At 40.3% G+C, this 25,016-nt stretch overlaps 9 non-coding genes across 9 annotated transcripts; all 9 read right to left on the reverse strand.

Annotated features, from left to right (window-relative positions):
• Positions 1-2,112: 2,112 nt before the first annotated feature.
• On the reverse strand, positions 2,113-2,185 carry TRNAK-UUU (transfer RNA lysine (anticodon UUU)). Its single transcript has one exon. It is a non-coding gene; the product is annotated as a tRNA-Lys (tRNA).
• Positions 2,186-5,621: 3,436 nt separating this feature from the next.
• On the reverse strand, positions 5,622-5,694 carry TRNAK-UUU (transfer RNA lysine (anticodon UUU)). Its single transcript has one exon. It is a non-coding gene; the product is annotated as a tRNA-Lys (tRNA).
• A 5,232-nt stretch (positions 5,695-10,926) lies between these two features.
• TRNAK-UUU (transfer RNA lysine (anticodon UUU)) lies at positions 10,927-10,999 on the reverse strand. Its single transcript has one exon. It is a non-coding gene; the product is annotated as a tRNA-Lys (tRNA).
• A 1,672-nt stretch (positions 11,000-12,671) lies between these two features.
• On the reverse strand, positions 12,672-12,744 carry TRNAK-UUU (transfer RNA lysine (anticodon UUU)). Its single transcript has one exon. It is a non-coding gene; the product is annotated as a tRNA-Lys (tRNA).
• Positions 12,745-14,417: 1,673 nt separating this feature from the next.
• Positions 14,418-14,490, reverse strand: TRNAK-UUU (transfer RNA lysine (anticodon UUU)). Its single transcript has one exon. It is a non-coding gene; the product is annotated as a tRNA-Lys (tRNA).
• Positions 14,491-16,166: 1,676 nt separating this feature from the next.
• TRNAK-UUU (transfer RNA lysine (anticodon UUU)) lies at positions 16,167-16,239 on the reverse strand. The gene has a single exon. It is a non-coding gene; the product is annotated as a tRNA-Lys (tRNA).
• A 1,708-nt stretch (positions 16,240-17,947) lies between these two features.
• Positions 17,948-18,020, reverse strand: TRNAK-UUU (transfer RNA lysine (anticodon UUU)). Its single transcript has one exon. It is a non-coding gene; the product is annotated as a tRNA-Lys (tRNA).
• A 1,709-nt stretch (positions 18,021-19,729) lies between these two features.
• On the reverse strand, positions 19,730-19,802 carry TRNAK-UUU (transfer RNA lysine (anticodon UUU)). Its single transcript has one exon. It is a non-coding gene; the product is annotated as a tRNA-Lys (tRNA).
• Positions 19,803-23,189: 3,387 nt separating this feature from the next.
• Positions 23,190-23,262, reverse strand: TRNAK-UUU (transfer RNA lysine (anticodon UUU)). Its single transcript has one exon. It is a non-coding gene; the product is annotated as a tRNA-Lys (tRNA).
• Positions 23,263-25,016: the final 1,754 nt, after the last annotated feature.

The raw sequence follows: 25,016 nt of genomic DNA on the forward strand, positions 1-25,016 counted from the left end.
AATAATACTTTTTTGCTAATCTCTCTGGGTATTGTAGTTCCTCCATCCCCTTTATAAATTTTATTGCCCTTCTTTGTACTCGCTCTAGTTCCACACAGATCATAATTTCTTTAGACCTTTTATCAGCACACAAGTTACACCCACATTGCACCCCCATGATGACCTCATGGGAGACCGGTTGTGGGATGCCCTCAGCCCTTCAGGATTTTATGAAATTCCCAACTTATGTGATATCTTCACCCCTGATGATCGCAAAAGTTTGAGATTGCCGCCATATCTTTTATCGGGATTTTACCACTACCCAGAGACCAAACATGACATGGCTGTTGTTAGCGATCTGTCCACTATTGATTTGTGGCTTATAGGCAGGAGATACAGTTATGAAAAATATGCATCTTCTGAATATCACCATAACAGAACCACATAATAGTGCCAAATAGTGACTGAGTACCGTCATACCATATCCATGGTACATAACATTACCATTTATTAAAATTGATACATTGATAATCTCGCTGGGTACCGTAATTCTTCCATCCCGTTACTAAATTTTGTTGCCCCTTTTTGGACTTGCTCTAGTTCCACAAAAATCATAATTTCCAGGCTTGAATTGGGCAGGTTAATCTTTGCGAAGGACATGTGAATCAAGCCACATACAAGGTTATCTTGGAAAAACAGTTGATTCCTTCTGCTCAGGCAACGTTCCCCAACTCTGAGGACTGGCTTTTCCAGCAGAACAATGCACCATGCCACACGGCTAGGCAAACCAACGTGTGGATGAAGGAACACTAGCTCAAATCGCTGTCATGGCCAGCCCAATCTCCAAACCTGAACCCCATTGAAAACCTCTTGAATGTGAGGAAGATGGATAGTCACAAGCCATCAAACAAAGAAGAACTGCTTAAATTTTTGTACCAGGAGTGGCATAATGTCACCCAAAAGCAGTGTGAAAGACTGGTGGAAAGCATGCCAAGACACATGAAAGCTGTGATTAAAAATCATGGTTATTCCACAAAATATTGATTTCTGAACTCTTCCTGAGATAAAACATTAGTATTGTTGTTTCTAAATAATTATGAACTTGTTTTCGTAGCATTATTTGAGGTCTGCAAGCACTGCATTTTTTTGCTATTTTGACCATTTTTCATTTTCTGAAAATAAGTACAAAATTTAGTGCTTGGAAATTCGAAGACATGTTGTCAGTAGTTTATAGAATATAAGAGCAATTTACATTTTACTCAAAAATATACCTATAAAGAGAAAATTAAGACAAACTGAAAATTTTGCAGTGGTCTCTTAATTTTTGCCAGAGCTGTAGTTAGCAAGGCCGAAAAAAGACATTTGTCCGTCCAGTTCAGCCTATATTCCGTCAGAAGAAATCCTTCTAAAGAACCTAATAACTGCAAGATACAATATTGTTACGCTCCAGGAAGACATCCGGGCCTCTCTTGAACCCCTTGACTGAGTTCGCCATCCCCACCTCCTCAGACAAGGAATTCCAGATTCTCCTTGCCCTACCAGTAAAGAATCCTTTTCTATGTTGGTGGAAAAATCTTCTCTCCTCCAGATGCAGAGAATGCCCCCTTGTGACCGTCACCTTCCTTGGTATAAACAGATCCTCGGAGAGATATTTGTATTGTCCCCTTATATACTTATACATGGTTATGAGATCACCCCTCAGTTGCCTCTTTTCTAGACTAAATAATACTTTTTTGCTAATCTCTCTGGGTATTGTAGTTCCTCCATCCCCTTTATTAATTTTGTTGCCCTTCTTTGTACTCGCTCTAGTTCCACACAGATCATAATTTCTTTAGACCTTTTATCAGCACCTCTTGTGAGACCGGTTGTGGGATGCCCTCAGCCCTTCATGATTTTATGAAATTCCCAACTTATGTGATATCTTCACCCCTGATGATCGCAAAAGTTTGAGATTGCCGCCATATCTTTTATCGGGATTTTACCACTACCCAGAGACCAAACATGACATGGCGATCTGTCCACTATTGATTTGTGGCTTATAGGCCGGAGATACAGTTATGAAAAATATGCATCTTCTGAATATAACCACATAATAGTGCCAAATAGGGCCACAGTACCGTCATACCATATCCAATCCCGAACTGGGACTTGAACCCTGGACCCTCAGATTAAAAGTCTGATGCTCTACCGACTGAGCTATCCGGGCTCTCTACATTGATAATCTCGCTGGGTACCGTAATTCTTGCATCCCGCTACTAAATTTTGTTGCCCTTTTTGGACTTGCTCTAGTTCCACAAAAATCATAATTTCCAGGCTTGAATTGGGCAGGTTAATCTTTGCGAAGGACATGTGAATCAAGCCGCATACAAGGTTATCCTGGAAAAACAGTTGATTCCTTCTGCTCAGGCAACGTTCCCCAACTCTGAGGACTGGCTTTTCCAGCAGAACAATGCACCATGCCACACGGCTAGATAAACCAACGTGTGGATGAAGGAACACTAGCTCAAATCGCTGTCATGGCCAGCCCAATCTCCAAATCTGAACCCCATTGAAAACCTCTTGAATGTGAGGAAGATGGATAGTCACAAGCCATCAAACAAAGAAGAACTGCTTAAATTTTTGTACCAGGAGTGGCATAATGTCACCCAAAAGCAGTGTGAAAGACTGGTGGAAAGCATGCCAAGACACATGAAAGCTGTGATTAAAAATCATGGTTATTCCACAAAATATTGATTTCTGAACTCTTCCTGAGATAAAACATTAGTATTGTTGTTTCTAAATAATTATGAACTTGTTTTCGTAGCATTATTTGAGGTCTGCAAGCACTGCATTTTTTTTGCTATTTTGACCATTTTTCATTTTCTGAAAATAAGTACAAAATTTAGTGCTTGGAAATTCGAAGACATGTTGTCAGTAGTTTATAGAATATAAGAGCAATTTACATTTTACTCAAAAATATACCTATAAAGAGAAAATTAAGACAAACTGAAAATTTTGCAGTGGTCTCTTCATTTTTGCCAGAGCTGTAGTTAGCAAGGCCGAAAAAAGACATTTGTCCGTCCAGTTCAGCCTATATTCCGTCAGAAGAAATCCTTCTAAAGAACCTAATAACTGCAAGATACAATATTGTTACGCTCCAGCAAGACACCCAGGCCTCTCTTGAACCCCTTGACTGAGTTCGCCATCCCCACCTCCTCAGACAAGGAATTCCAGATTCTCCCTGCCCTACCAGTAAAGAATCCTTTTCTATGTTGGTGGAAAAACCTTCTCTCCTCCAGATGCAGAGAATGCCCCCTTGTGACCGTCACCTTCCTTGGTATAAACAGATCCTCGGAGAGATATTTGTATTGTCCCCTTATATACTTATGCACGGTTATGAGATCACCCCTCAGTTGCCTCTTTTCTAGACTAAATAATACTTTTTTGCTAATCTCTCTTGGTATTGTAGTTCCTCCATCCCCTTTATTAATTTTGTTGCCCTTCTTTGTACTCGCTCTAGTTCCACACAGATCATAATTTCTTTAGACCTTTTATCAGTACCTCATGGGAGACCGGTTGTGGGATGCCCTCAGCCCTTCAGGATTTTATGAAATTCCCAACTTATGTGATATCTTCACCCCTGATGATCGCAAAAGTTTGAGATTGCCGCCATATCTTTTATCGGGATTTTACCACTACCCAGAGACCAAACATGACATGGCTGTTGTTAGCGATCTATCCACTATTGATTTGTGGCTTATAGGCAGGAGATACAGTTATGAAAAATATGCATCTTCTGAATATCACCATAACAGAACCACATAATAGTGCCAAATAGTGACTGAGTACCGTCATACCATATCCATGGTACATAACATTACCATTTATTAAAAGCTTACGCCCGAACAGGGACTTGAACCCTGGACCCTCAGATTAAAAGTCTGATGGTCTACCGACTGAGCATCAGTACCCGGTACCCAGCTACATTGATAATCTCGCTGGGTACCGTAATTCTTCCATCCCGTTACTAAATTTTGTTGTCCCTTTTTGGACTTGCTCTAGTTCCACAAAAATCATAATTTCCAGGCTTGAATTGGGCAGGTTAATCTTTGCGAAGGACATGTGAATCAAGCCGCATACAAGGTTACCCTGAAAAACAGTTGATTCCTTCTGCGCAGGCAATGTTCCCCAACTCTGAGGACTGGCTTTTCCAGCAGAAAAATGCACCATGTCACACGGCTAGGTAAACAAACATGTGGATGAAGGAACACTAGCTCAAATCGCTGTCATGGCCAGCCCAATCTCCAAACCTGAACCCCATTGAAAACCTCTTGAATGTGAGGAAGATGGATAGTCACAAGCCATCAAACAAAGAAGAACTGGTTAAATTTTTGTACCAGGAGTGGCATATTGTCACCCAAAAGCAGTGTGAAAGACTGGTGGAAAGCATGCCAAGACACATGAAAGCTGTGATTAAAAATCATGGTTATTCCACAAAATATTGATTTCTGAACTCTTCCTGAGATAAAACATTAGTATTGTTGTTTCTAAATAATTATGAACTTGTTTTCGTAGCATTATTTGAGGTCTGCAAGCACTGCATTTTTTTTGCTATTTTGACCATTTTTCATTTTCTGAAAATAAGTACAAAATTTAGTGCTTGGAAATTCGAAGACATGTTGTCAGTAGTTTATAGAATATAAGAGCAATTTACATTTTACTCAAAAATATACCTATAAAGAGAAAATTAAGACAAACTGAAAATTTTGCAGTGGTCTCTTGATTTTTGTCAGAGCTGTAGCTAGCAAGGCCGAAAAAAGACATTTGTACATCCAGTTCAGCCTATATTCCGTCAGAAGAAATCCCCAGATCTACGTCCTTCTAAAGAACCTAATAACTGCAAGATACAATATTGTTACGCTCCAGGAAGACATCCGGGCCTCTCTTGAACCCCTTGACTGAGTTCGCCATCCCCACCTCCTCAGACAAGGAATTCCAGATCCTCCCTGCCCTACCAGTAAAGAATCCTTTTCTATGTTGGTGGAAAAACCTTCTCTCCTCCAGATGCAGAGAATGCCCCCTTGTGACTGTCACCTTCCTTGGTATAAACAGATCCTCGGAGAGATATTTGTATTGTCCCCTTATATACTTATACATGGTTATGAGATCACCCCTCAGTTGCCTCTTTTCTAGACTAAATAATACTTTTTTGCTAATCTCTCTGGGTATTGTAGTTCCTCCATCCCCTTTATTAATTTTGTTGCCCTTCTTTGTACTCGCTCTAGTTCCACATAGATCATAATTTCTTTAGACCTTTTATCAGCACCTCATGGGAGACCGGTTGTGGGATGCCCTCAGCCCTTCATGATTTTATGAAATTCCCAACTTATGTGATATCTTCACCCCTGATGATCGCAAAAGTTTGAGATTGCCGCCATATCTTTTATCGGGATTTTACCACTACCCAGAGACCAAACATGACATGGCTGTTGTTAGCGATCTGTCCACTATTGATTTGTGGCTTATAGGCAGGAGATACAGTTATGAAAAATATGCATCTTCTGAATATCACCATAACAGAACCACATAATAGTGCCAAATAGTGACTGAGTACCGTCATACCATATCCATGGTACATAACATTACCATTTATTAAAAGCTTACGCCCGAACAGGGACTTAAACCCTAGACCCTCAGATTAAAAGTCTGATGTTCTACCGACTGAGCTATCTGTGCTCTCTACATTGATAATCTCGCTGGGTACCGTAATTCTTCCATCCCGTTACTAAATTTTGTTGCCCCTTTTTGGACTTGCTCTAGTTCCACAAAAATCATAATTTCCAGGCTTGAATTGGGCAGGTTAATCTTTGCGAAGGACATGTGAACCAAGCCGCATACAAGGTTATCCTGGAAAAACAGTTGATTCCTTCTGCTCAGGCAACGTTCCCCAACTCTGAGGACTGGCTTTTCCAGCAGAACAATGCACCATGCCACACGGCTAGGTAAACCAACATGTGGATGAAGGAACACTAGCTCAAATCGCTGTCATGGCCAGCCCAATCTCCAAACCTGAACCCCATTGAAAACCTCTTGAATGTGAGGAAGATGGATAGTCACAAGCCATCAAACAAAGAAGAACTGCTTAAATTTTTGTACCAGGAGTGGCATAATGTCACCCAAAAGCAGTGTGAAAGACTGGTGGAAAGCATGCCAAGACACATGAAAGCTGTGATTAAAAATCATGGTTATTCCACAAAATATTGATTTCTGAACTCTTCCTGAGATAAAACATTAGTATTGTTGTTTCTAAATAATTATGAACTTGTTTTCGTAGCATTATTTGAGGTCTGCAAGCACTGCATTTTTTTTACTATTTTGACCATTTTTCATTTTCTGAAAATAAGTACAAAATTTAGTGCTTGGAAATAAGAAGACATGTTGTCAGTAGTTTATAGAATATAAGAGCAATTTACATTTTACTCAAAAATATACCTATAAAGAGAATATTAAGACAAACTGAAAATTTTGCAGTGGTCTCTTAATTTTTGCCAGAGCTGTAGTTAGCAAGGCCGAAAAAAATCATTTGTCCGTCCAGTTCAGCCTATATTCCGTCAGAAGAAATCCCCAGATCTACGTCCTTCTAAAGAACCTAATAACTGCAAGATACAATATTGTTACGCTCCAGGAAGACATCCGGGCCTCTCTTGAACCCCTTGACTGAGTTCGCCATCCCCACCTCCTCAGACAAGGAATTCCAGATTCTCCCTGCCCTACCAGTAAAGAATCCTTTTCTATGTTGGTGGAAAAACCTTCTCTCCTCCAGATGCAGAGAATGCCCCTTTGTGACCGTCACCTTCCTTGGTATAAACAGATCCTCAGAGAGATATTTGTATTGTCCCCTTATATACTTATACATGGTTATGAGATCACCCATCAGTTGCCTCTTTTCTAGACTAAATAATACTTTTTTGCTAATCTCTCTGGGTATTGTAGTTCCTCCATCCCCTTTATTAATTTTGTTGCCCTTCTTTGTACTCGCTCTAGTTCCACACAGATCATAATTTCTTTAGACCTTTTATCAGCCACAAGTTACACCCACATTGCACCCCCATGATGACCTCATGGGAGACCGGTTGTGGGATGCCCTCAGCCCTTCAGGATTTTATGAAATTCCCAACTTATATGATATCTTCACCCCTGATGATCGCAAAAGTTTGAGATTGCCGCCATATCTTTTATCGGGATTTTACCACTACCCAGAGACCAAACATGACATGGCTGTTGTTAGCGATCTGTCCACTATTGATTTGTGGCTTATAGGCAGGAGATACAGTTATGAAAAATATGCATCTTCCGAATATCACCATAACAGAACCACATAATAGTGCCTGAGTACCGTCATACCATATCCATGGTACATAACATTACCATTTATTTAAAGCTTATGCCCGAACAGGGACTTGAACCTGTTAAAAGTCTGATGCTCTACCAACTGAGCTATCCGGGCTCTCTACATTGATAATCTCGCTGGGTACCGTAATTCTTCCATCCCGTTACTAAATTTTGTTGCCCCTTTTTGGACTTGCTCTAGTTCCACAAAAATCATAATTTCCAGGCTTGAATTGGGCAGGTTAATCTTTGCGAAGGACATGTGAATCAAGCCGCATACAAGGTTATCCTGGAAAAACAGTTGATTCCTTCTGCTCAGGCAACATTCCCCAACTCTGAGGACTGGCTTTTCCAGCAGAACAATGCACCATGCCACACGGCTAGGTAAACCAACGTGTGGATGAAGGAACACTAGCTCAAATCGCTGTCATGGCCAGCCCAATCTCCAAACCTGAACCCCATTGAAAACCTCTTGAATGTGAGTAAGATGGATAGTCACAAGCCATCAAACAAAGAAGAACTGCTTAAATTTTTGTACCATGAGTGGCCTATTGTCACCCAAAAGCAGTGTGAAAGAATGGTGGAAAGCATGCCAAGACACATGAAAGCTGTGATTAAAAATCATGGTTATTCCACAAAATATTGATTTCTGAACTCTTCCTGAGATAAAACATTAGTATTGTTGTTTCTAAATAATTATGAACTTGTTTTCGTTGCATTATTTGAGGTCTGCAAGCACTGCATTTTTTTTGCTATTTTGACCATTTTTCATTTTCTGAAAATAAGTACAAAATTTAGTACTTGGAAATTCGAAGACATGTTGTCAGTAGTTTATAGAATATAAGAGCAATTTACATTTTACTCAAAAATATACCTATAAAGAGAAAATTAAGACAAACTGAAAATTTTGCAGTGGTCTCTTAATTTTTGCCAGAGCTGTAGTTAGCAAGGCCGAAAAAAGACATTTGTCCGTCCAGTTCAGCCTATATTCCGTCAGAAGAAATCCCCAGATCTACGTCCTTCTAAAGAACCTAATAACTGCAAGATACAATATTGTTATGCTCCAGGAAGACATCCGGGCCTCTCTTGAACCCCTTGACTGAGTTCGCCATCCCCACCTCCTCAGACAAGGAATTCCAGATTCTCCCTGCCCTACCAGTAAAGAATCCTTTTCTATGTTGGTGGAAAAACCTTCTCTCCTCCAGATGCAGAGAATGCCCCCTTGTGACCGTCACCTTCCTTGGTATAAACAGATCCTCGGAGAGATATTTGTATTGTCCCCTTATATACTTATACATGGTTATGAGATCACCCCTCAGTTGCCTCTTTTCTAGACTAAATAATACTTTTTTGCTAATCTCTCTGGGTATTGTAGTTCCTCCATCCCCTTTATTAATTTTGTTGCCCTTCTTTGTACTCGCTCTAGTTCCACACAGATCATAATTTCTTTAGACCTTTTATCAGCACACAAGTTACACCCACATTGCACCCCCATGATGACCTCATGGGAGACCGGTTGTGGGATGCCCTCAGCCCTTCAGGATTTTATGAAATTCCCAACTTATGTGATATCTTCACCCCTGATGATCGCAAAAGTTTGAGATTGCCGCCATATCTTTTATTGGGATTTTACCACTACCCAGAGACCAAACATGACATGGCTGTTGTTAGCGATCTGTCCACTATTGATTTGTGGCTTATAGGCAGGAGATACAGTTATGAAAAATATGCATCTTCTGAATATCACCATAACAGAACCACATAATAGTGCCAAATAGTGACTGAGTACCGTCATACCATATCCATGGTACATAACATTACCATTTATTAAAAGCTTACGCCCGAACAAGGACCCTCAGATTAAAAGTCTGATGGTTTACCGACTGAGCTATCCGAGCTCTCTACATTGATAATCTCGCTGGGTACCGTAATTCTTCCATCCCGTTACTAAATTTTGTTGCCCCTTTTTGGACTTGCTCTAGTTCCACAAAAATCATAATTTCCAGGCTTGAATTGGTCAGGTTAATCTTTGCGAAGGACATGTGAATCAAGCCGCATACAAGGTTATCCTGGAAAAACAGTTGATTCCTTCTGCTCAGGCAACGTTCCCCAACTCTGAGGACTGGCTTTTCCAGCAGAACAATGCACCATGCCACACGGCTAGGTAAACCAACGTGTGGATGAAGGAACACTAGCTCAAATCGCTGTCATGGCCAGCCCAATCTCCAAACCTGAACCCCATTGAAAACCTCTTGAATGTGAGGAAGATGGATAGTCACAAGCCATCAAACAAAGAAGAACTGCTTAAATTTTTGTACCAGGAGTGGCATAATGTCACCCAAAAGCAGTGTGAAAGACTGGTGGAAAGCATGCCAAGACACATGAAAGCTGTGATTAAAAATCATGGTTATTCCACAAAATATTGATTTCTGAACTCTTCCTGAGATAAAACATTAGTATTGTTGTTTCTAAATAATTATGAACTTGTTTTCGTAGCATTATTTGAGGTCTGCAAGCACTGCATTTTTTTTGCTATTTTGACCATTTTTCATTTTCTGAAAATAAGTACAAAATTTAGTGCTTGGAAATTCGAAGACATGTTGTCAGTAGTTTATAGAATATAAGAGCAATTTACATTTTACTCAAAAATATACCTATAAAGAGAAAATTAAGACAAACTGAAAATTTTGCAGTGGTCTCTTAATTTTTGCCAGAGCTGTAGTTAGCAAGGCCGAAAAAAGACATTTGTCCGTCCAGTTCAGCCTATATTCCGTCAGAAGAAATCCTTCTAAAGAACCTAATAACTGCAAGATAAAATATTGTTACGCTCCAGGAAGACATCCGGGACTCTCTTGAACCCCTTGACTGAGTTCGCCATCCCCACCTCCTCAGACAAGGAATTCCAGATTCTCCCTGCCCTACCAGTAAAGAATCCTTTTCTATGTTGGTGGAAAAACCTTCTCTCCTCCAGATGCAGAGAATGCCCCCTTGTGACCGTCACCTTCCTTGGTATAAACAGATCCTCGGAGAGATATTTGTATTGTCCCCTTATATACTTATACATGGTTATGAGATCACCCCTCAGTTGCCTCTTTTCTAGACTAAATAATACTTTTTTGCTAATCTCTCTGGGAATTGTAGTTCCTCCATCCCCTTTATTAATTTTGTTGCCCTTCTTTGTACTCGCTCTAGTTCCACACAGATCATAATTTCTTTAGACCTTTTATCAGCACCTCTTGGGAGACCGGTTGTGGGATGCCCTCTGCCCTTCGTGATTTTATGAAATTCCCAACTTATGTGATATCTTCACCACTGATGATCGCAAAAGTTTGAGATTGCCGCCATATCTTTTATCGGGATTTTACCACTACCCAGAGACCAAACATGACATGGCTGTTGTTAGCGATCTGTCCACTATTGATTTGTGGCTTATAGGCAGGAGATACAGTTATGAAAAATATGCATCTTCTGAATATCATAATAATCTTCTGAATATAACCACATAATAGTGCCAAATAGTGCCTGAGTACCGTCATACCATATCCATGGTACATAACATTACCATTTATTAAAAGCTTACGCCCGAACTGGGACTTGAACCCTGGTCCCTCAGATTAAAAGTCTGATGCTCTATCGACTGAGCTATCCGGGCTCTCTACAGTGATAATCTCGCTGGGTACCGTAATTCTTTCATCCCGTTACTAAATTTTGTTGCCGCTTTTTGGACTTGCTCTAGTTCCACAAAAATCATAATTTCCAGGCTTGAATTGGGCAGGTTAATCTTTGCGAAGGACATGTGAATCAAGCCGCATACAAGGTTATCCTGGAAAAACAGTTGATTCCTTCTGCTCAGGCAACGTTCCCCAACTCTGAGGACTGGCTATTCCAGCAGAACAATGCACCATGCCACACGGCTAGGTAAACCAACGTGTGGATAAAGGAACACTAGCTCAAATCGCTGTCATGGCCAGCCCAATCTCCAAACCTGAACCCCATTGAAAACCTCTTGAATGTGAGGAAGATGGATAGTCACAAGCCATCAAACAAAGCAGAACTGCTTAAATTTTTGTACCAGGAGTGGCATAATGTCACCCAAAAGCAATGTGAAAGACTGGTGGAAAGCATGCCAAGAAACATGAAAGCTGTGATTAAAAATCATGGTTATTCCACAAAATATTGATTTCTGAACTCTTCCTGAGATAAAACATTAGTATTGTTGTTTCTAAATAATTATGAACTTGTTTTCGTAGCATTATTTGAGGTCTGCAAGCACTGCATTTTTTTTGCTATTTTGACCATTTTTCATTTTCTGAAAATAAGTACAAAATTTAGTGCTTGGAAATTCGAAGACATGTTGTCAGTACTTTATAGAATATAAGAGCAATTTACATTTTACTCAAAAATATACCTATAAAGAGAAAATTAAGACAAACTGAAAATTTTGCAGTGGTCTCTTAATTTTTGCCAGAGCTGTAGTTAGCAAGGCCAAAAAAAGACGTTTGTCAGTCCAGTTCAGCCTATATTCCGTCAGAAGAAATCCTTCTAAAGAACCTAATAACTGCAAGATACAATATTGTTACGCTCCAGGAAGACATCCGGGCCTCTCTTGAACCCCTTGACTGAGTTCGCCATCCCCACCTCCTCAGACAAGGAATTCCAGATCCTCCCTGCCCTACCAGTAAAGAATCCTTTTCTATGTTGGTGGAAAAACCTTCTCTCCTCCAGATGCAGAGAATGCCCCCTTGTGACCGTCACCTTCCTTGGTATAAACAGATCCTCGGAGAGATATTTGTATTGTCCTATTATATACTTATACATGGTTATGAGATCACCCCTCAGTTGCCTCTTTTCTAGACTAAATAATACTTTTTTGCTAATCTCTCTGGGTATTGTAGTTCCTCCATCCCCTTTATTAATTTTGTTGCCCTTCTTTGTACTCGCTCTAGTTCCACACAGATCATAATTTCTTTAGACCTTTTATCAGCACCTCATGGGAGACCGGTTGTAGGATGCCCTCAGCCCTTCAGGATTTTATGAAATTCCCATCTTATGTGATATCTTCACCCCTGATGATCGCAAAAGTTTGAGATTGCCGCCATATCTTTTATCGGGATTTTACCACTACCCAGAGACCAAACATGACATGGCTGTTGTTAGCGATGTGTCCACTATTGATTTGTGGCTTATAGGCAGGAGATACAGTTATGAAAAATATGCATCTTCTGAATATCACCATAACAGAACCACATAATAGTGCCAAATAGTGACTGAGCACCGTCATACCATATTCTTGGTACATAACATTACCATTTATTAAAAGCTTATGCCCGAACAGGGACTTGAACCCTGGACCTTCAGATTAAACGTCTGATGCTATACCGACTGAGCTATCCGTGCTCTCTACATTGATAATCTCGCTGGGTACCGTAATTCTTCCATCCCGTTACTAAATTTTGTTGCCCCTTTTTGGACTTGCTCTATTTCCACAAAAATCATAATTTCCAGGCTTGAATTGGGCAGGTTAATCTTTGCGAAGGACATGTGAATCAAGCCGCATACAAGGTTATCCTGGAAAAACAGTTGATTCCTTCTGCTCAGGAAACGTTCCCCAACTCTGAGGACTGGCTTTTCCAGCAGAACAATGCACCATGCCACACGGCTAGGTAAACCAACGTGTGGATGAAGGAACACTAGCTCAAATTGCTGTCATGGCCAGCCCAATCTCCAAACCTGAACCCCATTGAAAACCTCTTGAATGTGAGGAAGATGCATAGTCACAAGCCATCAAACAAAGAAGAACTGCTTAAATTTTTGTACCAGGAGTGGCATAATGTCACCCAAAAGCAGTGTGAAAGACTGGTGGAAAGCATGCCAAGAAACATGAAAGCTGTGATTAAAAATCATGGTTATTCCACAAAATATTGATTTCTGAACTCTTCCTGAGATAAAACATTAGTATTGTTGTTTCTAAAGAATTATGAACTTGTTTTCGTAGCATTATTTGAGGTCTGCAAGCACTGCATTTTTTTTGCTATTTTGACCATTTTTCATTTTCTGAAAATAAGTACAAAATTTAGTGCTTGGAAATTCGAAGACATGTTGTCAGTAGTTTATAGAATATAAGAGCAATTTACATTTTACTCAAAAATATACCTATAAAGAGAAAATTAAGACAAACTGAAAATTTTGCAGTGGTCTCTTAATTTTTGCCAGAGCTGTAGTTAGCAAGGCCGAAAAAAAGACATTTGTCCATCCAGTTCAGCCTATATTCCGTCAGAAGAAATCCTTCTAAAGAACCTAATAACTGCAAGATACAATATTGTTACGCTCCAGGAAGACATCCGGGCCTCTCTTGAACCCCTTGACTGAGTTCGCCATCCCCACCTCCTCAGACAAGTAATTCCAGATTCTCCCTGCCCTACCAGTAAAGAATCCTTTTCTATGTTGGTGGAAAAACCTTCTCTCCTCCAGATGCAGAGAATGCCCCCTTGTGACCGTCACCTTCCTTGGTATAAACAGATCCTCGGAGAGATATTTGTATTGTCCCCTTATATACTTATACATGGTTATGAGATCACCCCTCAGTTGCCTCTTTTCTAGACTAAATAATACTTTTTTGCTAATCTCTCTGGGTATTGTAGTTCCTCCATCTCCTTTATTAATTTTGTTGCCCTTCTTTGTACTCGCTCTAGTTCCACACAGATCATAATTTCTTTAGACCTTTTATCAGCACCTCATGGGAGACCGGTTGTGGGATGCCCTCAGCCCTTCAGGATTTTATGAAATTCCCAACTTATGTGATATCTTCACCCCTGATGATCACAAAAGTTTGAGATTGCCGCCATATCTTTTATCGGGATTTTACCACTACCCAGAGACCAAACATGACATGGCTGTTGTTAGCGATCTGTCCACTATTGATTTGTGGCTTATAGGCAGGAGATACAGTTATGAAAAATATGCATCTTCTGAATATCACCATAACAGAACCACATAATAGTGCCAAATAGTGACTGAGTACCGTCATACCATATCCATGGTACATAACATTACCATTTATTAAAAGCTTACGCCCGAACAGGGACTTGAATCCTGGACCCTCAGATTAAAAGTCTCATGCTCTACCGACTGAGCTATCCGGGCTCTCTACATTGAAAATCTCGCTGGGTACCGTAATTCTTCCATCCCGTTACTAAATTTTGTTGCCCCTTTTTGGACTTGCTCTAGTTCCACAAAAATCATAATTTCCAGGCTTGAATTGGGCAGGTTAATCTTTGCGAAGGACATGTGAATCAAGCCGCATACAAGGTTATCCTGGAAAAACAGTTGATTCCTTCTGCTCAGGCAACGTTCCCCAACTTTGAGGACTGGCTTTTCCAGCAGAACAATGCACCATGCCACACGGCTAGGTAAACCAACGTGTGGATGAAGGAACACTAGCTCAAATCGCTGTCATGGCCAGCCCAATTTCCAAACCTGAACCCCATTGAAAACCTCTTGAATGTGAGGAAGATGGATAGTCACAAGCCATCAAACAAAGAAGAACTGCTTAAATTTTTGTACCAGGAGTGGCATAATGTCACCCAAAAGCAGTGTGAAAGACTGGTGGAAAGCATGCCAAGACACATGAAAGCTGTGATTAAAAATCATGGTTATTCCACAAAATATTGATTTCTGAACTCTTCCTGAGATAAAACATTAGTATTGTTGTTTCTAAATAATTATGAACTTGTTTTCGTAGCATTATTTGAGGTCTGCAAGCACTGCATTTTTTTTGCTATTTTGACCATTTTTCATTTTCTGAAAATAAGTACAAAATTTAGTGCTTGGAAATTCGAAGACATGTTGTCAGTAGTTTATAGAATATAAGAGCAATTTACATTTTACTCAAAAATATACCTATAAAGAGAAAATTAAGACAAACTGAAAATTTTGCAGTGGTCTCTTAATTTTTGCCAGAGCTGTAGTTAGCAAGGCCGAAAAAAGACATTTGTCCGTCCAGTTCAGCCTATATTCCGTCAGAAGAAATCCCCAGATCTACGTCCTTCTAAAGAACCTAATAGCTGCAAGATACAATATTGTTACGCTCCAGGAAGACATCCGGGCCTCTCTTTAACCCCTTGACTGAGTTCGCCATCCCCACCTCCTCAGACAAGGAATTCCAGATTCTCCCTGCCCTACCAGTAAAGAATCCTTTTCTATGTTGGTGGAAAAACATTCTCTCCTCCAGATGCAGAGAATGCCCCCTTGTGACCGTCACCTTCCTTGGTATAAACAGATCCTCGGAGAGATATTTGTATTGTCCCCTTATATACTTATACATGGTTATGAGATCACCCCTCAGTTGCCTCTTTTCTAGACTAAATAATACTTTTTTGCTAATCTCTCTGGGTATTGTAGTTCCTCCATCCCCTTTATTAATTTTGTTGCCCTTCTTTGTACTCGCTCTAGTTCCACACAGATCATAATTTCTTTAGACCTTTTATCAGCACCTCATGGGAGACCGGTTGTAGGATTCCCTCAGCCCTTCAGGATTTTATGAAATTCCCATCTTATGTGATATCTTCACCCATGATGATCGCAAAAGTTTGAGATTGCCGCCATATCTTTTATCGGGATTTTACCACTACCCAGATACCAAACATGACATGGCTGTTGTTAGCGATCTGTCCACTATTGATTTGTGGCTTATAGGCAGGAGATACAGTTATGAAAAATATGCATCTTCTGAATATCACCATAACAGAACCACATAATAGTGCCAAATAGTGACTGAGTACCGTCCATGGTACATAACATTACCATTCATTAAAAGCTTACGCCCGAACAGGGACTTGAACCCTGGACCCTCAGATTAAAAGTCTGATGCTCTACCGACTGAGCTATCCGGGCTCTCTACATTAATAATGTCGCTGGGTACCGTAATTCTTTCATCCCGTTACTAAATTTTGTTGCCCCTTTTTGGACTTGCTCTAGTTCCACAAAAATCATAGTTTCCAGGCTTGAATTGGGCAGGTTAATCTTTGCGATGGACATGTGAATCAAGCCGCATACAAGGTTATCCTGGAAAAACAGTTGATTCCTTCTGCTCAAGCAACGTTCCCCAACTCTGAGGACTGGCTTTTCCAGCAGAACAATGCACCATGCCACACGGCTAGGTAAACCAGCATGTGGATGAAGGAACACTAGCTCAAATCGCTGTCATGGCCAGCCCAATCTCCAAACCTGAACCCCATTGAAAACCTCTTGAATGTGAGGAAGATGGATAGTCACAAGCCATCAAACAAAGCAGAACTGCTTAAATTTTTGTACCAGGAGTGGCATAATGTCACCCAAAAGCAGTGTGAAAGACTTGTGGAAAGCATGCCAAGACACATGAAAGCTGTGATTAAAAATCATGGTTATTCCACAAAATATTGATTTCTGAACTCTTCCTGAGATAAAACATTAGTATTGTTGTTTCTAAATAATTATGAACTTGTTTTCGTAGCATTATTTGAGGTCTGCAAGCACTGCATTTTTTTTGCTATTTTGACCATTTTTCATTTTCTGAAAATAAGTACAAAATTTAGTGCTTGGAAATTCGAAGACATGTCAGTAGTTTATAGAATATAAGAGCAATTTACATTTTACTCAAAAATATACCTATAAAGAGAAAATTAAGACAAAATGAAAATTTTGCAGTGGTCTCTTAATTTTTGCCAGAGCTGTAGTTAGCAAGGCCGAAAAAAGACATTTGTGCGTCCAGTTCAGCCTATATTCCGTCAGAAGAAATCCCCAGATCTGCGTCCTTCTAAAGAACCTAATAACTGCAAGATACAATATTGTTACGCTCCAGGAAGACATCCGGGCCTCTCTTGAACCCCTTGACTGAGTTCGCCATCCCCACCTCCTCAGACAAGGAATTCCAGATTCTCCCTGCCCTACAAGTAAAGAATCCTTTTCTATGTTGGTGGAAAAACCTTCTCTCCTCCAGACGCAGAGAATGCCCCCTTGTGACCGTCACCTTCCTTGGTATAAACAGATCCTCGGAGAGATATTTGTATTGTCCCCTTATATACTTATACATGGTTATGAGATCGCCCCTCAGTTACCTCTTTTCTAGACTAAATAATACTTTTTTGCTAATCTCTCTGGGTATTGTAGTTCCTCCATCCCCTTTATTAATTTTGTTGCCCTTCTTTGTACTCGCTATAGTTCCACACAGATCATAATTTCTTTAGACCTTTTATCAGCACACAAGTTACCCCCACATTGCACCCCCCATGATGACCTCATGGGAGACCGGTTGTGGGATGCCCTCAGCCCTTCAGGATTTTATGAAATTCCCAACTTATGTGTTATCTTCACCCCTGATGATCGAAAAAGTTTGAGATTGCCGCCATATCTTTTATCGGGATTTTACCACTACCCAGAGACCAAACATGACATGGCTGTTGTTAGCGATCTGTCCACTATTGATTTGTGGCTTATAGGCAGGAGATACAGTTATGAAAAATATGCATCTTCTGAATATCACCATAACAGAACCACATAATAGTGCCAAATAGTGACTGAGTACCGTCCATGGTACATAACATTACCATTTATTAAAAGCTTACGCCCGAACAGGGACTTGCACCCTGGACCCTCAGATTAAAAGTCTGATGCTCTACCGACTGAGATATCCGGGCTCTCTACATTGATAATCTCGCTGGGTACCGTAATTCTTTCATCCCGTTACTAAATTTTGTTGCCCCTTTTTGGACTTGCTCTAGTTCCACAAAAATCATAGTTTCCAGGCTTGAATTGGGCAGGTTAATCTTTGCGAAGGACATGTGAATCAAGCCGCATACAAGGTTATCCTGGAAAAACAGTTGATTCCTTCTGCTCAAGCAACGTTCCCCAACTCTGAGGACTGGCTTTTCCAGCAGAACAATGCACCATGCCACACGGCTAGGTAAACCAGCATGTGGATGAAGGAACACTAGCTCAAATCGCTGTCATGGCCAGCCCAATCTCCAAACCTGAACCCCATTGAAAACCTCTTGAATGTGAGGAAGATGGATAGTCACAAGCCATCAAACAAAGCAGAACTGCTTAAATTTTTGTACCAGGAGTGGCATAATGTCACCCAAAAGCAGTGTGAAAGACTGGTGGAAAGCATGCCAAGACACATGAAAGCTGTGATTAAAAACCATGGTTATTCCACAAAATATTGATTTCTGAACTCTTCCTGAGATAAAACATTAGTATTGTTGTTTCTAAATAATTATGAACTTGTTTTCGTAGCATTATTTGAGGTCTGCAAGCACTGCATTTTTTTTTGCTATTTTGACCATTTTTCATTTTCTGAAAATAAGTACAAAATTTAGTGCTTGGAAATTCGAAGACATGTCAGTAGTTTATAGTATATAAGAGCAATTTACATTTTACTCAAAAATATACCTATAAAGAGAAAATTAAGACAAAATGAAAATTTTGCAGTGGTCTCTTAATTTTTGCCAGAGCTGTAGTTAGCAAGGCCGAAAAAAGACATTTGTGCGTCCAGTTCAGCCTATATTCCGTCAGAAGAAATGCCCAGATCTACGTCCTTCTAAAGAAGCTAATAACTGCAAGATACAATATTGTTACGCTCCAGGAAGACATCCGGGCCTCTCTTGAACCCCTTGACTGAGTTCGCCATCCCCACCTCCTCAGACAAGGAATTCCAGATTCTCCCTGCCCTACAAGTAAAGAATCCTTTTCTATGTTGGTGGAAAAACCTTCTCTCCTCCAGATGCAGAGAATGCCCCCTTGTGACCGTCACCTTCCTTGGTATAAACAGATCCTCGGAGAGATATTTGTATTGTCCCCTTATATACTTATACATGGTTATGAGATCGCCCCTCAGTTACCTCTTTTCTAGACTAAATAATACTTTTTTGCTAATCTCTCTGGGTATTGTAGTTCCTCCATCCCCTTTATTAATTTTGTTGCCCTTCTTTGTACTCGCTATAGTTCCACACAGATCATAATTTCTTTAGACCTTTTATCAGCACACAAGTAACCCCCACATTGCACCCCCCATGATGACCTCATGGGAGACCGGTTGTGGGATGCCCTCAGCCCTTCAGGATTTTATGAAATTCCCAACTTATGTGTTATCTTCACCCCTGATGATTGCAAAAGTTTGAGATTGCCGCCATATCTTTTATCGGGATTTTACCACTACCCAGAGACCAAACATGACATGGCTGTTGTTAGCGATCTGTCCACTATTGATTTGTGGCTTATAGGCAGGAGATACAGTTATGAAAAATATGCATCTTCTGAATATCACCATAACAGAACCACATAATAGTGCCAAATAGTGACTGAGTACCGTCCATGGTACATAACATTACCATTTATTAAAAGCTTACGCCCGAACAGGGACTTGAACCCTGGACCCTCAGATTAAAAGTCTGATGCTCTACCGACTGAGATATCCGGGCTCTCTACATTGATAATCTCGCTGGGTACCGTAATTCTTTCATCCCGTTACTAAATTTTGTTGCCCCTTTTTGGACTTGCTCTAGTTCCACAAAAATCATAGTTTCCAGGCTTGAATTGGGCAGGTTAATCTTTGCGAAGGACATGTGAATCAAGCCGCATACAAGGTTATCCTGGAAAAACAGTTGATTCCTTCTGCTCAGGCAACGTTCCCCAACTCTGAGGACTGGCTTTTCCAGCAGAACAATGCACCATGCCACACGGCTAGGTAAACCAGCGTGTGGATGAAGGAACACTAGCTCAAATCGCTGTCATGGCCAGCCCAATCTCCAAACCTGAACCCCATTGAAAACCTCTTGAATGTGAGGAAGATGGATAGTCACAAGCCATCAAACAAAGCAGAACTGCTTAAGTTTTTGTACCAGGAGTGGCATAATGTCACCCAAAAGCAGTGTGAAAGACTGGTCGAAAGCATGACAAGACACATGAAAGCTGTGATTAAAAATCATGGTTATTCCACAAAATATTGATTTCTGAACTCTTCCTGAGATAAAACATTAGTACTGTTGTTTCTAAATAATTATGAACTTGTTTTCGTAGCATTATTTGAGGTCTGCAAGCACTGCATTTTTTTTGCTATTTTGACCATTTTTCATTTTCTGAAAATAAGTACAAAATTTAGTGCTTGGAAATTCGAAGACATGTTGTCAGTAGTTTATAGAATATAAGAGCAATTTACATTTTACTCAAAAAAATACCTATAAAGAGAAAATTAAGACAAAATGAAAATTTTGCAGTGGTCTCTTAATTTTTGCCAGAGCTGTAGTTAGCAAGGGCGAAAAAAGACATTTGTCCGTCCAGTTCAGCCTATATTCCGTCAGAAGAAATCCCCAGATCTACGTCCTTCTAAAGAACCTAATAACTGCAAGATACAATATTGTTACGCTCCAGGAAGACATCCGGGCCTCTCTTGAACCCCTTGACTGAGTTTGCCATCCCCACCTCCTCAGACAAGGAATTCCAGATTCTCCCTGCCCTACCAGTAAAGAATCCTTTTCTATGTTGGTGGAAAAACCTTCTCTCCTCCAGACGCAGAGAATGCCCCCTTGTGACCGTCACCTTCCTTGGTATAAACAGATCCTCGGAAAAGATATTTGTATTGTCCCCTTATATACTTATTCATGGTTATGAGATCGCCCCTCAGTTGCCTCTTTTCTAGACTAAATAATACTTTTTTGCTAATCTCTCTGGGTATTGTAGTTCCTCCATCCCCTTTATTAATTTTGTTGCCCTTCTTTGTACTCGCTATAGTTCCACACAGATCATAATTTCTTTAGACCTTTTATCAGCACACAAGTTACCCCCACATTGCACCCCCCATGATGACCTCATGGGAGACCGGTTGTGGGATGCCCTCAGCCCTTCAGGATTTTATGAAATTCCCAACTTATGTGTTATCTTCACCCCTGATGATCGCAAAAGTTTGAGATTGCCGCCATATCTTTTATCGGGATTTTACCACTACCCAGAGACCAAACATGACATGGCTGTTGTTAGCGATCTGTCCACTATTGATTTGTGGCTTATAGGCAGGAGATACAGTTATGAAAAATATGCATCTTCTGAATATCACCATAACTTTTAAATATCAGATTAAAAGTCTGATGCTCTACCAACTGAGATATCCGGGCTCTCTACATTGATAATCTCGCTGGGTACCGTAATTCTTTCATCCCGTTACTAAATTTTGTTGCCCCTTTTTGGACTTGCTCTAGTTCCACAAAAATCATAGTTTCCAGGCTTGAATTGGGCAGGTTAATCTTTGCGAAGGACATGTGAATCAAGCCGCATACAAGGTTATCCTGGAAAAACAGTTGATTCCTTCTGCTCAGGCAACGTTCCCCAACTCTGAGGACTGGCTTTTCCAGCAGAACAATGCACCATGCCACACGGCTAGGTAAACCAGCGTGTGGATGAAGGAACACTAGCTCAAATCGCTGTCATGGCCAGCCCAATCTCCAAACCTGAACCCCATTGAAAACCTCTTGAAAGTGAGGAAGATGGATAGTCACAAGCCATCAAACAAAGAAGAACTGCTTAAATTTTTGTACCAGGAGTGGCATAATGTCACCCAAAAGCAGTGTGAAAGACTGGTGGAAAGCATGCCAAGACACATGAAAGCTGTGCTTAAAAATCATGGTTATTCCACAAAATATTGATTTCTGAACTCTTCCTGAGATAAAACATTAGTACTGTTGTTTCTAAATAATTATGAACTTGTTTTCGTAGCATTATTTGAGGTCTGCAAGCACTGCATTTTTTTTTGCTATTTTGACCATTTTTCATTTTCTGAAAATAAGTACAAAATTTAGTGCTTGGAAATTCGAAGACATGTTGTCAGTAGTTTATAGAATATAAGAGCAATTTACATTTTACTCAAAAATATACCTATAAAGAGAAAATTAAGACAAAATGAAAATTTTGCAGTGGTCTCTTAATTTTTGCCAGAGCTGTAGTTAGCAAGGCCGAAAAAAGACATTTGTCCGTCCAGTTCAGCCTATATTCCGTCAGAAGAAATCCTTCTAAAGAACCTAATAACTGCAAGATACAATATTGTTACGCTCCAGGAAGACATCCGGGCCTCTCTTGAACACCTTGACTGAGTTCGCCATCCCCACCTCCTCAGACAAGGAATTCCAGATTCTCCCTGCCCTACAAGTAAAGAATCCTTTTCTATGTTGGTGGAAAAACCTTCTCTCCTCCAGACGCAGAGAATGCCCCCTTGTGACCGTCACCTTCCTTGGTATAAACAGATCCTCGGAGAGATATTTGTATTGTCCCCTTATATACTTATACATGGTTATGAGATCGCCCCTCAGTTACCTCTTTTCTAGACTAAATAATACTTTTTTGCTAATCTCTCTGGGTATTGTAGTTCCTCCATCCCCTTTATTAATTTTGTTGCCCTTCTTTGTACTCGCTATAGTTCCACACAGATCATAATTTCTTTAGACCTTTTATCAGCACACAAGTTACCCCCACATTGCACCCCCCATGATGACCTCATGGGAGACCGGTTGTGGGATGCCCTCAGCCCTTCAGGATTTTATGAAATTCCCAACTTATGTGTTATCTTCACCCCTGATGATCGAAAAAGTTTGAGATTGCCGCCATATCTTTTATCGGGATTTTACCACTACCCAGAGACCAAACATGACATGGCTGTTGTTAGCGATCTGTCCACTATTGATTTGTGGCTTATAGGCAGGAGATACAGTTATGAAAAATATGCATCTTCTGAATATCACCATAACAGAACCACATAATAGTGCCAAATAGTGACTGAGTACCGTCCATGGTACATAACATTACCATTTATTAAAAGCTTACGCCCGAACAGGGACTTGAACCCTGGACCCTCAGATTAAAAGTCTGATGCTCTACCGACTGAGATATATGGGCTCTCTACATTGATATTCTCGCTGGGTACCGTAATTCTTTCATCCCGTTACTAAATTTTGTTGCCCCTTTTTGGACTTGCTCTAGTTCCACAAAAATCATAGTTTCCAGGCTTGAATTGGGCAGGTTAATCTTTGCGAAGGACATGTGAATCAAGCCGCATACAAGGTTATCCTGGAAAAACAGTTGATTCCTTCTGCTCAAGCAACGTTCCCCAACTCTGAGGACTGGCTTTTCCAGCAGAACAATGCACCATGCCACACGGCTAGGTAAACCAGCATGTGGATGAAGGAACACTAGCTCAAATCGCTGTCATGGCCAGCCCAATCTCCAAACCTGAACCCCATTGAAAACCTCTTGAATGTGAGGAAGATGGATAGTCACAAGCCATCAAACAAAGCAGAACTGCTTAAATTTTTGCACCAGGAGTGGCATAATGTCACCCAAAAGCAGTGTGAAAGACTGGTGGAAAGCATGCCAAGACACATGAAAGCTGTGATTAAAAATCATGGTTATTCCACAAAATATTGATTTCTGAACTCTTCCTGAGATAAAACATTAGTATTGTTGTTTCTAAATAATTATGAACTTGTTTTCGTAGCATTATTTGAGGTCTGCAAGCACTGCATTTTTTTTGCTATTTTGACCATTTTTCATTTTCTGAAAATAAGTACAAAATTTAGTGCTTGGAAATTCGAAGACATGTCAGTAGTTTATAGAATATAAGAGCAATTTACATTTTACTCAAAAATATACCTATAAAGAGAAAATTAAGACAAAATGAAAATTTTGCAGTGGTCTCTTAATTTTTGCCAGAGCTGTAGTTAGCAAGGCCGAAAAAAGACATTTGTGCGTCCAGTTCAGCCTATATTCCGTCAGAAGAAATGCCCAGATCTACGTCCTTCTAAAGAACCTAATAACTGCAAGATACAATATTGTTACGCTCCAGGAAGACATCCGGGCCTCTCTTGAACCCCTTGACTGAGTTCGCCATCCCCACCTCCTCAGACAAGGAATTCCAGATTCTCCCTGCCCTACAAGTAAAGAATCCTTTTCTATGTTGGTGGAAAAACCTTCTCTCCTCCAGACGCAGAGAATGCCCCCTTGTGACCGTCACCTTCCTTGGTATAAACAGATCCTCGGAGAGATATTTGTATTGTCCCCTTATATACTTATACATGGTTATGAGATCGCCCCTCAGTTACCTCTTTTCTAGACTAAATAATACTTTTTTGCTAATCTCTCTGGGTATTGTAGTTCCTCCATCCCCTTTATTAATTTTGTTGCCCTTCTTTGTACTCGCTATAGTTCCACACAGATCATAATTTCTTTAGACCTTTTATCAGCACACAAGTTACCCCCACATTGCACCCCCCATGATGACCTCATGGGAGACCGGTTGTGGGATGCCCTCAGCCCTTCAGGATTTTATGAAATTCCCAACTTATGTGTTATCTTCACCCCTGATGATCGCAAAAGTTTGAGATTGGCGCCATATTTTTTATCGGGATTTTACCACTACCCAGAGACCAAACATGACATGGCTGTTGTTAGCGATCTGTCCACTATTGATTTGTGGCTTATAGGCAGGAGATACAGTTATGAAAAATATGCATCTTCTGAATATCACCATAACTTTTAAATATCAGATTAAAAGTCTGATGCTCTACCGACTGAGCTATCCGGGCTCTCTACATTGATAATCTCGCTGGGTACCGTAATTCTTTCATCCCGTTACTAAATTTTGTTGCCACTTT

This window comes from Dendrobates tinctorius, unplaced genomic scaffold (genome assembly GCF_039654945.1).
Source record: "Dendrobates tinctorius isolate UK_male_01 unplaced genomic scaffold, ASM3965494v1 ptg000099l, whole genome shotgun sequence".
Classification (NCBI taxonomy): Eukaryota; Metazoa; Chordata; class Amphibia; order Anura; family Dendrobatidae; genus Dendrobates; species Dendrobates tinctorius.